At 34.9% G+C, this 11,138-nt stretch overlaps 1 long non-coding RNA gene across 1 annotated transcript; it reads left to right on the top strand.

Moving 5' to 3' along the window:
- The first annotated feature begins 3,389 nt into the window (after positions 1 to 3,389).
- On the top strand, positions 3,390 to 9,932 carry LOC127142142 (uncharacterized). Its single transcript, XR_007812638.1, has 4 exons — positions 3,390 to 3,553; positions 4,923 to 4,986; positions 5,515 to 5,591; positions 9,625 to 9,932. It is a non-coding gene; the product is annotated as an uncharacterized LOC127142142 (long non-coding RNA).
- The last annotated feature ends 1,206 nt before the right edge of the window (positions 9,933 to 11,138 follow it).

Below are 11,138 nucleotides of genomic sequence, written 5' to 3'. Positions count from 1 at the left end.
GAAAAGATCATGGTAAATCAATTATGGCTTTATTGGAAATTCCATCCATCACATTAAAATGAACAGTCAGGTCAAAATACCTCTTACATTTCATTGTGTATTATAAGATTAGATGATCTAAGGTGCAACACTGGGAAAAGGTGCTGTAGTAGGATTGGGGATTACAGGCTGCCATGTAGTTGTTTAAGGGGCTATATGTAAGTTTTCTCTGCTGCTGAAAAGTTTTTTTGGTTGGAGTGAGTGATGGTGATTGTCAGTTGCTGAGAGCTTCAGCCATTGTTGTGTTTAAAATACAAGCGGTTATAATGTGCCCTTTTTTAGGGCAGATTGGACACACAGTGACTTGCTATTGGAAAGTGAGGAGATGGCCCGGCTGGGACGAGGCTAGCTGGTTTGGCATGCTGACTTCAGTAGAGGTAAAAGAAGTGATGGAAATAGAAGTAAAACATGAGTTAGCATTGCTGTTTGCTTTCCATTGCTGGAGAGGGCTCTTGATGAGTAAAGGAATGAAGTTGATGCTTCTAGATTGGTAATGCTAAGGTTGGCTATGTAGCAATATCAAAAATGTACATTTAGCCAGATGTATTTGTGCAAACTTCTGTGTATTTGCACCAGGGTTTTTTCATCAATGTTAAATTAATTAATTGGATGTGGCTATTTTATATCTGTTGTTACTTAATAATATTTCACAAGATATTTGTTCCACTGGGTCTATTAACATGCAAGTTGTAGCCACTTCCTGCAGTGAATGGGGAAAAAACAAGAGACAATAGCAAGCATTGTCCATATCAGAGATCAGGCTTAGCACTGCAGTGTGCGTGACTTCACACTGTGGCTAAACAATAGTCCTAGAGCAATGGGAGAGGAAGTAATAACCCATAAGCCCGGAGGAAGTTATCCCTACTGCCAGGTTAATGGGAATTTGCTCACCTACTGGCTGGGTTACCTATTTAAAATGTAATGAGACTTTGCTGGATTGCTCTCACAGGTCTGTTACCCTTCTTTTCCTCTTACACAACTCTTGTCCCTTCAACCGTTCTTTCATTTTTTCATGTTCTTGCCCTTTCCCTCCACCTTCACCCACGTCTTCTCTCACCATAACTCTTTCTCCCTCTACTGTATCCAGGCTGGGGTAATAGGCCTCGAGGTTCAGTTGTAGAGGCCAACAAATGCCTCATTGTTGCCAGGGAGGAATGACCCGCTAGCTCAAGGAATCAATTTCACTTTGATACAGTAGTTGATGAGAAGGAGGAAGGTAGGACTGGGGGGTTGAAAGTGTCCTGGGGGCTAAGGTGGTGAGCTTAAAGGAGGAACAATGAAGAATAAGCATATGTAGGTAAGAACAGTGGGAACAAAGTGCTCTGTGAAATCCAGAAGAGGAAGATGAGCAGATAGAAGACCAGGGGCCGGTCTCATGCCTACCAGTGCTGTTGCTATTGGTAACCTGATTTATATGATGTCCCCTTGGCTGCTTTTCCACCAAGGTCCTGGATTTCAAAGAATACAAAAAGAACATTGCTCTTTTCCCCCTCTGCTCTCTCTCCTCTTTTCCCTTTTACTACTTTCTTTTTTTAAAAGCGTAAACACACATTTGTCTTTGCTGGTTTAGCGTTGCTCAACACTCAATAGGAGGTGAAAAAGAAAACAGCTAAATCAGCCTAAAGAAGGGCACTAACAACATTCTCTCGGGGGGCTCTCCCTCCCATTTCTGAGGCCTCCTCTGGGTCTGAAGTGAGCAAGTGGAGTGCAAATCTAATGGCTGAAGTCCTTTAAGTGCCCTTGGAAGTCACTGAGGCATTAGCAATAAAACATGCTGGGCCCGCGGCTTTTCCCTGAAAAGCTCTGAGTGTGCAAATGAGGGGGATGGCGCCCTCTCTTCATGTCCTCTGTCTTTTTCCGTCTTCAGCCTCCTTATGCAACCAGACTTGGCTTTTGTGCAGCAGCAGCAGGACAGGACCAATAGATTGGGTTTCTTGGTCTTGTGGACTCATTTCTTCTTGTCTTCCCTCTGGGGCAATGAGAGAGAGAGGTGTTCTTTTCTCTAAAGAGATTGGCAAGTGCGACATGCGTGTTACACTGTGGCTTCATGCTGCACATCAGTAAGCATGAAAATGGCTACAGTGTAACTGTGGAATGTACTATACTGTAAGACAACCTAATCAGCTGGCCCCAGATTCAAAGATGAGAGGCACATTTGTCAAATGAATAAAATGTGTTTAGATTCAAATGTAAAGCCCTGGTACATATTCTTTTGCATCTCTTCATGGTTGTTTTGTATCTCTCTGCATTAGTTTTATATCTCTTTGTGTCATTTTATGTCTCAGCACAGTTGTTTTATGTCTCACTGTAGTCCTTTGTGTGTCTTTTTTGTTATTTTGTGTCACTTTGTGACTCATTTTCCATGTCTTTTCCAGGGCTGGTTCTGGGCAAACACACATAAGGGGACAGTCAGAGGTGTGAAGGGAGCATTTGTTCATGCTACAGCAGCAATTTTCTGGGGGAACATTTTACACATATTTTGTGGAGGGCACTTTTGCCCATCACAGCTAATGACTCAATTCCGTGGAGAAAACACTATGTATCCAACCCCCAACCTGGAGAAGTGGATTGCACTTTGTCAGGCCTCTATCCTACAACCTGTCCAGCTTGGGTGTCCCACCTGAATACTAAACTTCTACTGAAAGCTCCCAGGATCAGTGAAGCACACTGACCCGCTGACTGTGATAAGGTAGCAATCCCTCAGGGGAAAACTGAAAAATAAAAAGATGAAAAATAAAATAACATACAGTCGGAGCTATCTTTCTACAGGATACAGAAAGCCACAGAAAAGAGGAGATGGATTGCTGCGATTCACAGACACAACTGGAATCCAGACACCAAAACCTGGATTTGTGGTTCCCATTATGCTGTTATGCTGTTAAAATCATACCTTAAGTTACATAATGTATTGGCTAATGTTACATATCAGTAAAGCTCTTAACGTTAGCATCTTTCATTTAGCTATATTCATTATAACTGCATCCATGATTATGAACCTTGTATTCTACATGGTTTGTTAAGGTAACTCATCTACCCAAAAGTCACTTTAAAAGTACTTTAGTCAAAGTAAAGATATCATGTTAAAATGTTACTTTGGTAAAAGTGAAAGTCACCTAAATAAATAGTGCTTGAGTAAAACTCTCAAAGTATCTGATATTAACTGTACTTAAATATAGAGTACAAGTAGATTATACATATATTTACTTGTGTCAATACACTGTATACTGTAAATCGACTTTTTTTTTCGCTAGGCGGACCAGAATTGGCTGGCCAATCAGCGTTTTTCTGGCTGACGTATGTCGTCATTGGCCACGCCCTTATAGGAGGAGCGCAGAGAGGCGGAGAAAGGAAGTCGGAAAACATTTTTAAACCACGTTGTTACCGTTGCTTCGGTTTGCCACTACTATGAGAAAGCGTCGTTACCGAAGAGGTCTGAATGCTAAAACAAACTCTGGAGGTGTTTTTTTGTCCAACATGAGTGAGACTGGACGCTGAACACACCTGCGGCGCGAAGGTAAGGCAAGCAGTTAGCGGCTAGCGTTAGCATTAATGTTATTAGAGAGTGTTAGCACACCTGCGGCGTGAAGGTAAGGCTAGCGGCTAGCGTTAGCATTAACGTTGTTAGAGAGTGTTAGCAAACATGCGCCGTGAAGGTAAGGCTAGTGGCTAGCGTTAGCATTAACGTTATTAGAGAGTGTTAGGATTGGCGGTGAGCGTTTCCATTAGCATTGCCTTGTAATGGTATCGTTTAATTCTATTATCACTCGTTTATACCGCGTGGGCAAGGCTGTGTTTGTGTTTTTGTGACTGAGGGCGTCCCTAACATGAGTTGTGGGCACCTAACACGAAGGGATGAAAACTCAATGAGCTCGTAGTGTCTGTGTAAATCCCGGTTTGAATTTGTTTTCACTTTACAGACAGTTTGCGTTTCTTTGTCATTTTGTGTTCCATCCTGGTCATTCACGCTGTTCATGGTGGTTTATCGTGTCGTTGTCACCGGTTTGTGGTTATTCGTGGTAATTTAATATCATTGTGTGTCTCTACCTGGCTGTTTTACACCTTGGTGTTAGCATTAGCATTAGTGTCGAGCGTTAGCAGTAGCCTTATCTTTAAATGATGGCCTTGGGGCTTTGTCGCCTCCCCGTCATGAGTTGTGGAGGGTGGTAACTGTTAAGTAGTCAGTTTGTCTATATACAACTCATCTCTCTACTTTGCAAACATTTCACTGCTTCTTTGTAATTTTGTGCTCCAGCTTGGTCATTTTAAGTCAGTTTATAGCGGATAATCGTGTCGATGAGATCCTTTTGTGTCTATGTGTGATAATATTGCATCGTTTTGCATCTACTTATGATCAGCCTCTTTGTAGTTTCATGTCTATTTCGGGCTATTTAACGTTTCTTTGGGGTCATTTTGTGTGGCAGTTAAGTATTTCTTTGTGATCGTTTTGAGACTCCTTTGCCGTTTGTGTGTCTTTGTACCTTTGTGGTAGTAATCTGTCCATAGCCATCCACTGATCCACTCTTGTGTATATATTGATTAGAATTTTGTTTGTGGTGACTTGTGACTTGATTGAGCTCAGGTTTGAGTTAAATACAAGCTTGAAAACTAGATTTTGCCTCTGTGCTCCTCCACGTTTTAAGCCTCAAGAGTAGCTTACATTGTATGAGCTGAGATTACTGTTAGAAATCATTATTAAAACTTTGAAAGTTGCTTTTCTCTCTGAGATTAACAAAGTCATATTCTAGTAACATAATAAACATAATAAACTCAAAAGTGTGATTGTCAACTTTGTAGTGCTAAGTTTTCAGCTTTGTATTCTTCTACACTGTTCAAGTTTTAGAGGTGAACGATTCTTGATTAATTAGGTTTGTTGTGTTTTCCAGGTTTACTGGTTCAGCTGCTGCAGCCTGGACAGAAACACCAGCTCTAAACTTACAGAGCAAACAGGTATGTGTCTTACAGTTAAATTTACCCAGTCTGAAGAAAATGTGTTGATCTGAATTTTTAATCTTGTCTTATTGTTTAAATCCTTGGTATTTAATGAGTTTAGTATTGAATATCATAGTAACTGATTAATCATGTCTATAAATTGTCAGAAAACAGTACTAATTATAACAATTTTCAAAAATTCGAAATAGTTGTCAGTTAATTTTGTGCGTGTGAAGTATAATTAAAAATACCATAAGTCAAAACTCTGCTTTCAAAATTGTATGTAAATTATTTTTTTTATTATGCAATTCACAGTAATATACACGGTTCCTCCAATGATTAGTGGACATACAATTAATATAGAAATTTAAGATAATCATGTCATATGTGACAATAAGCAGACCATGTTTATTGTCACATATGAAAATGTTATAACGTGTATAACGTTGAAGATTTATGTGTGTTTTGGGGGTTAAGCTGTTGATGAGGAATAGGTCATAGTGTATTGATCATTTTCCTTTGTATGTTTCTCTTTACTTCCTCTAGGTGTCACCACTTCGTCCACGATCACAGTGTCTTTGTATGATGAAGTTGTTCTTTGAGACCAGGACTGAGGCCTCCAGGTAATTCACAAACAGCTTTACATCAACTGTCCAACACAGAGCACTGACATTACATTATATAGCTTCAGTAATTGATTTAAAGTCTGAATAGTTTGATTTGTCACAAAAAGACATGACTCATTAATAAAGTTTATTTACATAGTTTCAGTACAGAAGAAGAAAATTAAGAATATAAACATCACCTCTCTCTCTCTCTGGCTCTTTCTTTCTCCATCCGGGCATTCATTGAAATACTTGGAAATTCAAAATTTCAACCCTAGAGTGTCATAGCAGGGCACAACAAGACTTTTTTACTTTTGTGACATTTTTGAAAATATTCAATTTTCATGTAGAAAATCAAGATCAATGAAGTTACCATATGTGGTTCCTTGCCTGTCTAGGGTAAAAAAAAAATTCTAAAAGGTGTATATATGAAGAAAATAGAAAAACACATATAAAGTTAAAGGAACATTATTTTGAACATGTTCCATTGAACATAAATAACATAACATAACATTGAATTATTATTTGTGCCATAGCTGTTGTTTACACTGTGAAAGTAACACAGTGGGAAAAAATAGCATTCAGCTGAAGGCCTGTCTTCCTGTGGCTGAGACTTCTCTTTAGGCTGACACAGACAATACTGAAAACATATGACCAAAATGTGATACACTGTTATAGATCTAACTACCTATATATATGGTGTACATACAGTAACTGAGCTCATAACAAGACATTCTGCTTCACACTTGTGCTGCTTTTCGTACAGGTCAGCAAACATAGCATGTTGAACAGTTTCCACTCTGAGCTGCAGTTCCAGTCGCTTCCTGAGTCTCTGTGGTGGCAGCATACTTAACATTTAGCACCAGCTCTCTCTGTGATACACACCTGTTCCACTTTACTCTGGGACATAGTCTCTGCTGTGTGAGTGCAGGTCATCAGAGCCAACTAGGTGCGCACCGCCACATACTTTATTGGACTAGCTCGCTGTAGTGTTGCTGTGGTCTGTCAATATGTTCAGTCTGGAGCAGAGTGCATGATTTGTATTTGTTGGTGTCTGTCTAATGCAGCCACACCTTTTGAAACACAAAAAAGATTTTCCCCCAAATATTTCATGATAATATTTGAGATTGTGTAAAATTTTAAGGGTGTCTGAAAACTTTTTTCCACCACTGCATATATAAAATACAAATTACTTCACTCTGGTGGGGATTCTCTCTTGTTCGACTGAGGACATACTGGACTCTACACTGACAAAGTGGTGTTACAAGACAGGACAGGCCAGGGCTAGCTGGTTAGATAGAAAAAAAGTACATTTAAATTTCAGGAAAAAAGAGTGTTGATGCACTCTCAAACAAACAAAGTCAAGAAATATACCAAAGGTCTGTCAACATATACTTACCAGTCAATAAATGCTGCAAGTCAAATTTAACACAGTCCTCTAAAACATTAGTTTGCAGCCTTCCACAGGTGCAGCAGAGCAGTGTTCATTTCATTAACCAAAACTATGATGAAAACTTTTCATTGACAACCCTTTTCCAGGATGAAAAGGAAAAACTAGTAACCTTTGAAAACGAGATCTAGAACTTCACAACATGGTTTACTGTGAGGTTTTGTGTTTTCCAGCCTGGTGCTTTTATATTTAGATGTTATTAGCAGACAGCTCTGTAGTGGACCTCCATGATGACACCAGCTGTGATAAACAATTAGTAATATATTTTTTAATTTATGTGGCTTTAAAATATATTAGTCATTACAACCTTTCTCTCTGGTACTCAGTTTGAAAACGTTAAACCCTTTTTTTCTCATGTTTACAGCTTCTATAGTTGCTGCCCTCAGCCATTGGGAGACAGTGTTTGTAATGAACTGTTTTGTCAGTTAGTGTGAAAGAATCATTCACATTACTATTTTCAACTAACATGAAAAGATAGAAGATGAGTCCATACAGATCAAATCAACTGAAGCTGAAACTGTAGTGTTCATTTTAAGACTAGTTCTGATTAGTCCAGAACCACTTGGTTCACACTCTGGTTTCTTTGTAGATTTAGTGTCTTTTGACAATTTCAATATCTGAAAACCCTCTGTGCTTTTATTTTGATGTGTTAAAAGTGACGTTTGTCAAGTTAACGTTTGTTGCGTTTTTATCCACAGGATTCAAACTTCAACCATTAAATCAGAGAGAAGAGACAGATGTGAAGACATTTCCAGAAGGTCAGTGGTAGTTTATTCTTTTCAGTCTGACTCATTCATTCAGTCATTATCTCAGCTGCAGTTTGACTCTTTAAAACCTGTTGTCTGGAATAAATAGCAACAAATTAATGCTGCTGTAACTTCAGTTTTAATTTGTATTTTTCAACAATGCTACAAAAGTGATGTATAACAAAATACATATATAAACAAAAATATAAAACCTCAGTTTTGAATAGAAACTCTTTTAATAAACAACTCTTAAGAAAGTATAAAACTTTTAATACCTAAAAATATTAATTGTAAAACTATTGGACCTGTTTATTTTAGGTTTTAAATGTATTTAAAGATTTTAGATCTAGAAAAATTTACACCTTAATTTTAATAGTTTTACAATTAATATTTTTAGGTATTAAAAGTTTTATACTTTCTTAAGAGTTGTTTATTAAAAGAGTTTCTATTCAAAACTGAGGTTTTATATTTTTGTTTATATATGTATTTTGTTATACATCACTTTTGTAGCATTGTTGAAAAATACAAATTAAAACTGAAGTTACAGCAGCATTAATTTGTTGCTATTTATTCCAGACAACAGGTTTTAAAGAGTCAAACTGCAGCTGAGATAATGACTGAATGAATGAGTCAGACTGAAAAGAATAAACTACCACTGACCTTCTGGAAATGTCTTCACATCTGTCTCTTCTCTCTGATTTAATGGTTGAAGTTTGAATCCTGTGGATAAAAACGCAACTAACGTTAACTTGACAAACGTCACTTTTAACACATCAAAATAAAAGCACAGAGGGTTTTCAGATATTGAAATTGTCAAAAGACACTAAATCTACAAAGAAACCAGAGTGTGAACCAAGTGGTTCTGGACTAATCAGAACTAGTCTTAAAATGAACACTACAGTTTCAGTGTTCATAAAATAAATAAATAAATAAATAAAAATAAATAAATAAATAAATATATATATATATATAAATAAATAAATATATATATAAATAAATATATATATATATATATATATATAAATAAATATATATAAATAAATAAATAAATAAATATATATATAAATATATATGTATCTTTATATATATATTTATTTATATATATATATAGTTATTTATATATATATATATTTCTCTCTCTATATATATATTTATTTATATATATATATTATATATATATATATATATATATAGTTAAAATATATATATATATATTTATATATATATATTTAAAATATATATATATATAGTTAAAATATATATATATATATTTATATATATATAGTTAAAATATATATATATATATTTATATATATATAGTTAAAATATATATATATATATATATTTATATATATATAGTTATATTTATATATATATAGTTAAAATATATATATATATATATTTATATATATTTTTTTTTTTTTTTTTTTTTTTCAAAATAGAGAAATACAACCCAAATGTTTAGAGACACTTTTAATAATTTTATTCCAGACAACATTGAACAAATCACAGCAAAGATAATGACAGACATTTGACCACAAGGACACACTTGTTAGAGCTGGTTAGGGTCAATGTAGTTATGAGCACATTTTCCAAAGATGAACGTGTCTGTCCACTAAGCATCTTTGTGTTCGTTTAACTGCTTGTGGTACAATTATTAAATAGTTGTATCATAAGCAGTTGAATGTTCTCACAGGTGTTTAATAAAGTCATATTAGTCTGTGGAAAATGTGTCCATGACTACATTATAGATGGTAGAGAAAAAACTGTTTTCACTCAAACAAAAGGTGGAGGTCTTTTATCTAATTAACAGCTTTGTCACACTTCTGACTTTTGTTTCTTTCATCCACTTCAGGTCTTCAGCTGCTGTCATCTTCTCTGCCTGCAGAGACGAGAACATATGTGAATCACAGAAACTGATGAGTAAATCTAATATTCCTTTCCTAAACTGACCTCATTCATTGTTGACATCTAATTACAATGATTTAAACTAAACTTTTTATAACTCAGTCAGTACTTCATATTTTAGTGTGTTTTTCTAATTTACAGTCACAGTAATGACTAGAAATAAGAACCTACTGTAACAATTAAATAGTTATCTCTCAAATTTCACAGAACTAAATAAACATGAACCATGCAATAAATACAGGAAAACAATTTCAATAGTCCTATTAATAATTTAGCTAAATAATATCATTTTAGTAAGTTATTTTCACAACATATCTTATGCTATCTTTTAATGGCAGGATACACCAACATTTTTCACTGCATTTTGTACTATGACCTTTTTTAAAATGTAGTGAAAAATGTTGGTGTATCCTGCCATTAAAAGATGGCATAAGATTATATGTTGTGAAAGTAACTTAATAATTTAGCTAAACAATATCATTTTAGTAACAGGACTATTAAAATTGTTTTCCTGCATTTCTTGCATGGTTCATGTTTATTTACCTCTGTGAAATTTGAGAGATATTTTTATCTTATTTTATAGTTTCAGAACTATTTCTAGTCATTACTGTGACTGTAATAATTAGAAAAAAAAAACACTAAATATGACATTTTTTTAACACCTAACTATACAATTGTTTTTTATGCCTGATTAGATTTCCTGTTAACACATTACTTTGATTATTGCTAATTACTTCTATTATTACACTTTTCTGATATACTCTATACTTTCTGAACATTTTTTGATGCCTTTCTGTACTATGCATTTGGGCGGAAATCCCATCTGTTACTGTGTACATAATCCTGTTTATATTGTTAATAGTTTTTATACATTGTTATATATTACCTTGTTTGACATCATGCCTTTTTATATTTTTGCTGTATTTCCTCACTGTGGGACTAATGATGGATTATCTTACTAAAATAAATTCTGCTGAACACAGGATATTTTACTGGTCTGTTTAATATTGTATGAAAGTGAATATTTGTAGCCAGAGGTTAGGGTTACGGCTCTTACTATACTATGACTTTTTTTGATGCCTTACTATGACTTTTTTGACCATTTTTGAAGCCTTATTATACTATGACTTTTTTTGAAGCCTTACTATACTATGACTTTTTTTGAAGCCTTACTATACTGTGACTTTTTTTGAAGCCTTACTATACTATGACTTTTTTTTGACCATTTTTGAAGCCTTACTATACTATGACTTTTTTTGACCATTTTTGAAGCCTTACTATATTATGACTTTTTTTGAAGCCTTACTATACTATGACTTTTTTTGAAGCCTTACTATACTATGACTTTTTTTTGAAACCTTACTATACTATGACTTTTTTTGAAGCCTTACTATACTATGACTTTTTTTGAAGCCTTACTATACTGTGACTTTTTTTGAAGCCTTACTATACTATGACTTT

This window comes from Lates calcarifer, unplaced genomic scaffold (assembly GCF_001640805.2).
Source record: "Lates calcarifer isolate ASB-BC8 unplaced genomic scaffold, TLL_Latcal_v3 _unitig_656_quiver_2899, whole genome shotgun sequence".
NCBI classification, from domain to species: Eukaryota; Metazoa; Chordata; class Actinopteri; family Centropomidae; genus Lates; species Lates calcarifer.
The sequence above is the reverse complement of the archived record's forward strand: the minus strand, read 5'-3'. Positions and strand labels throughout refer to the sequence as shown.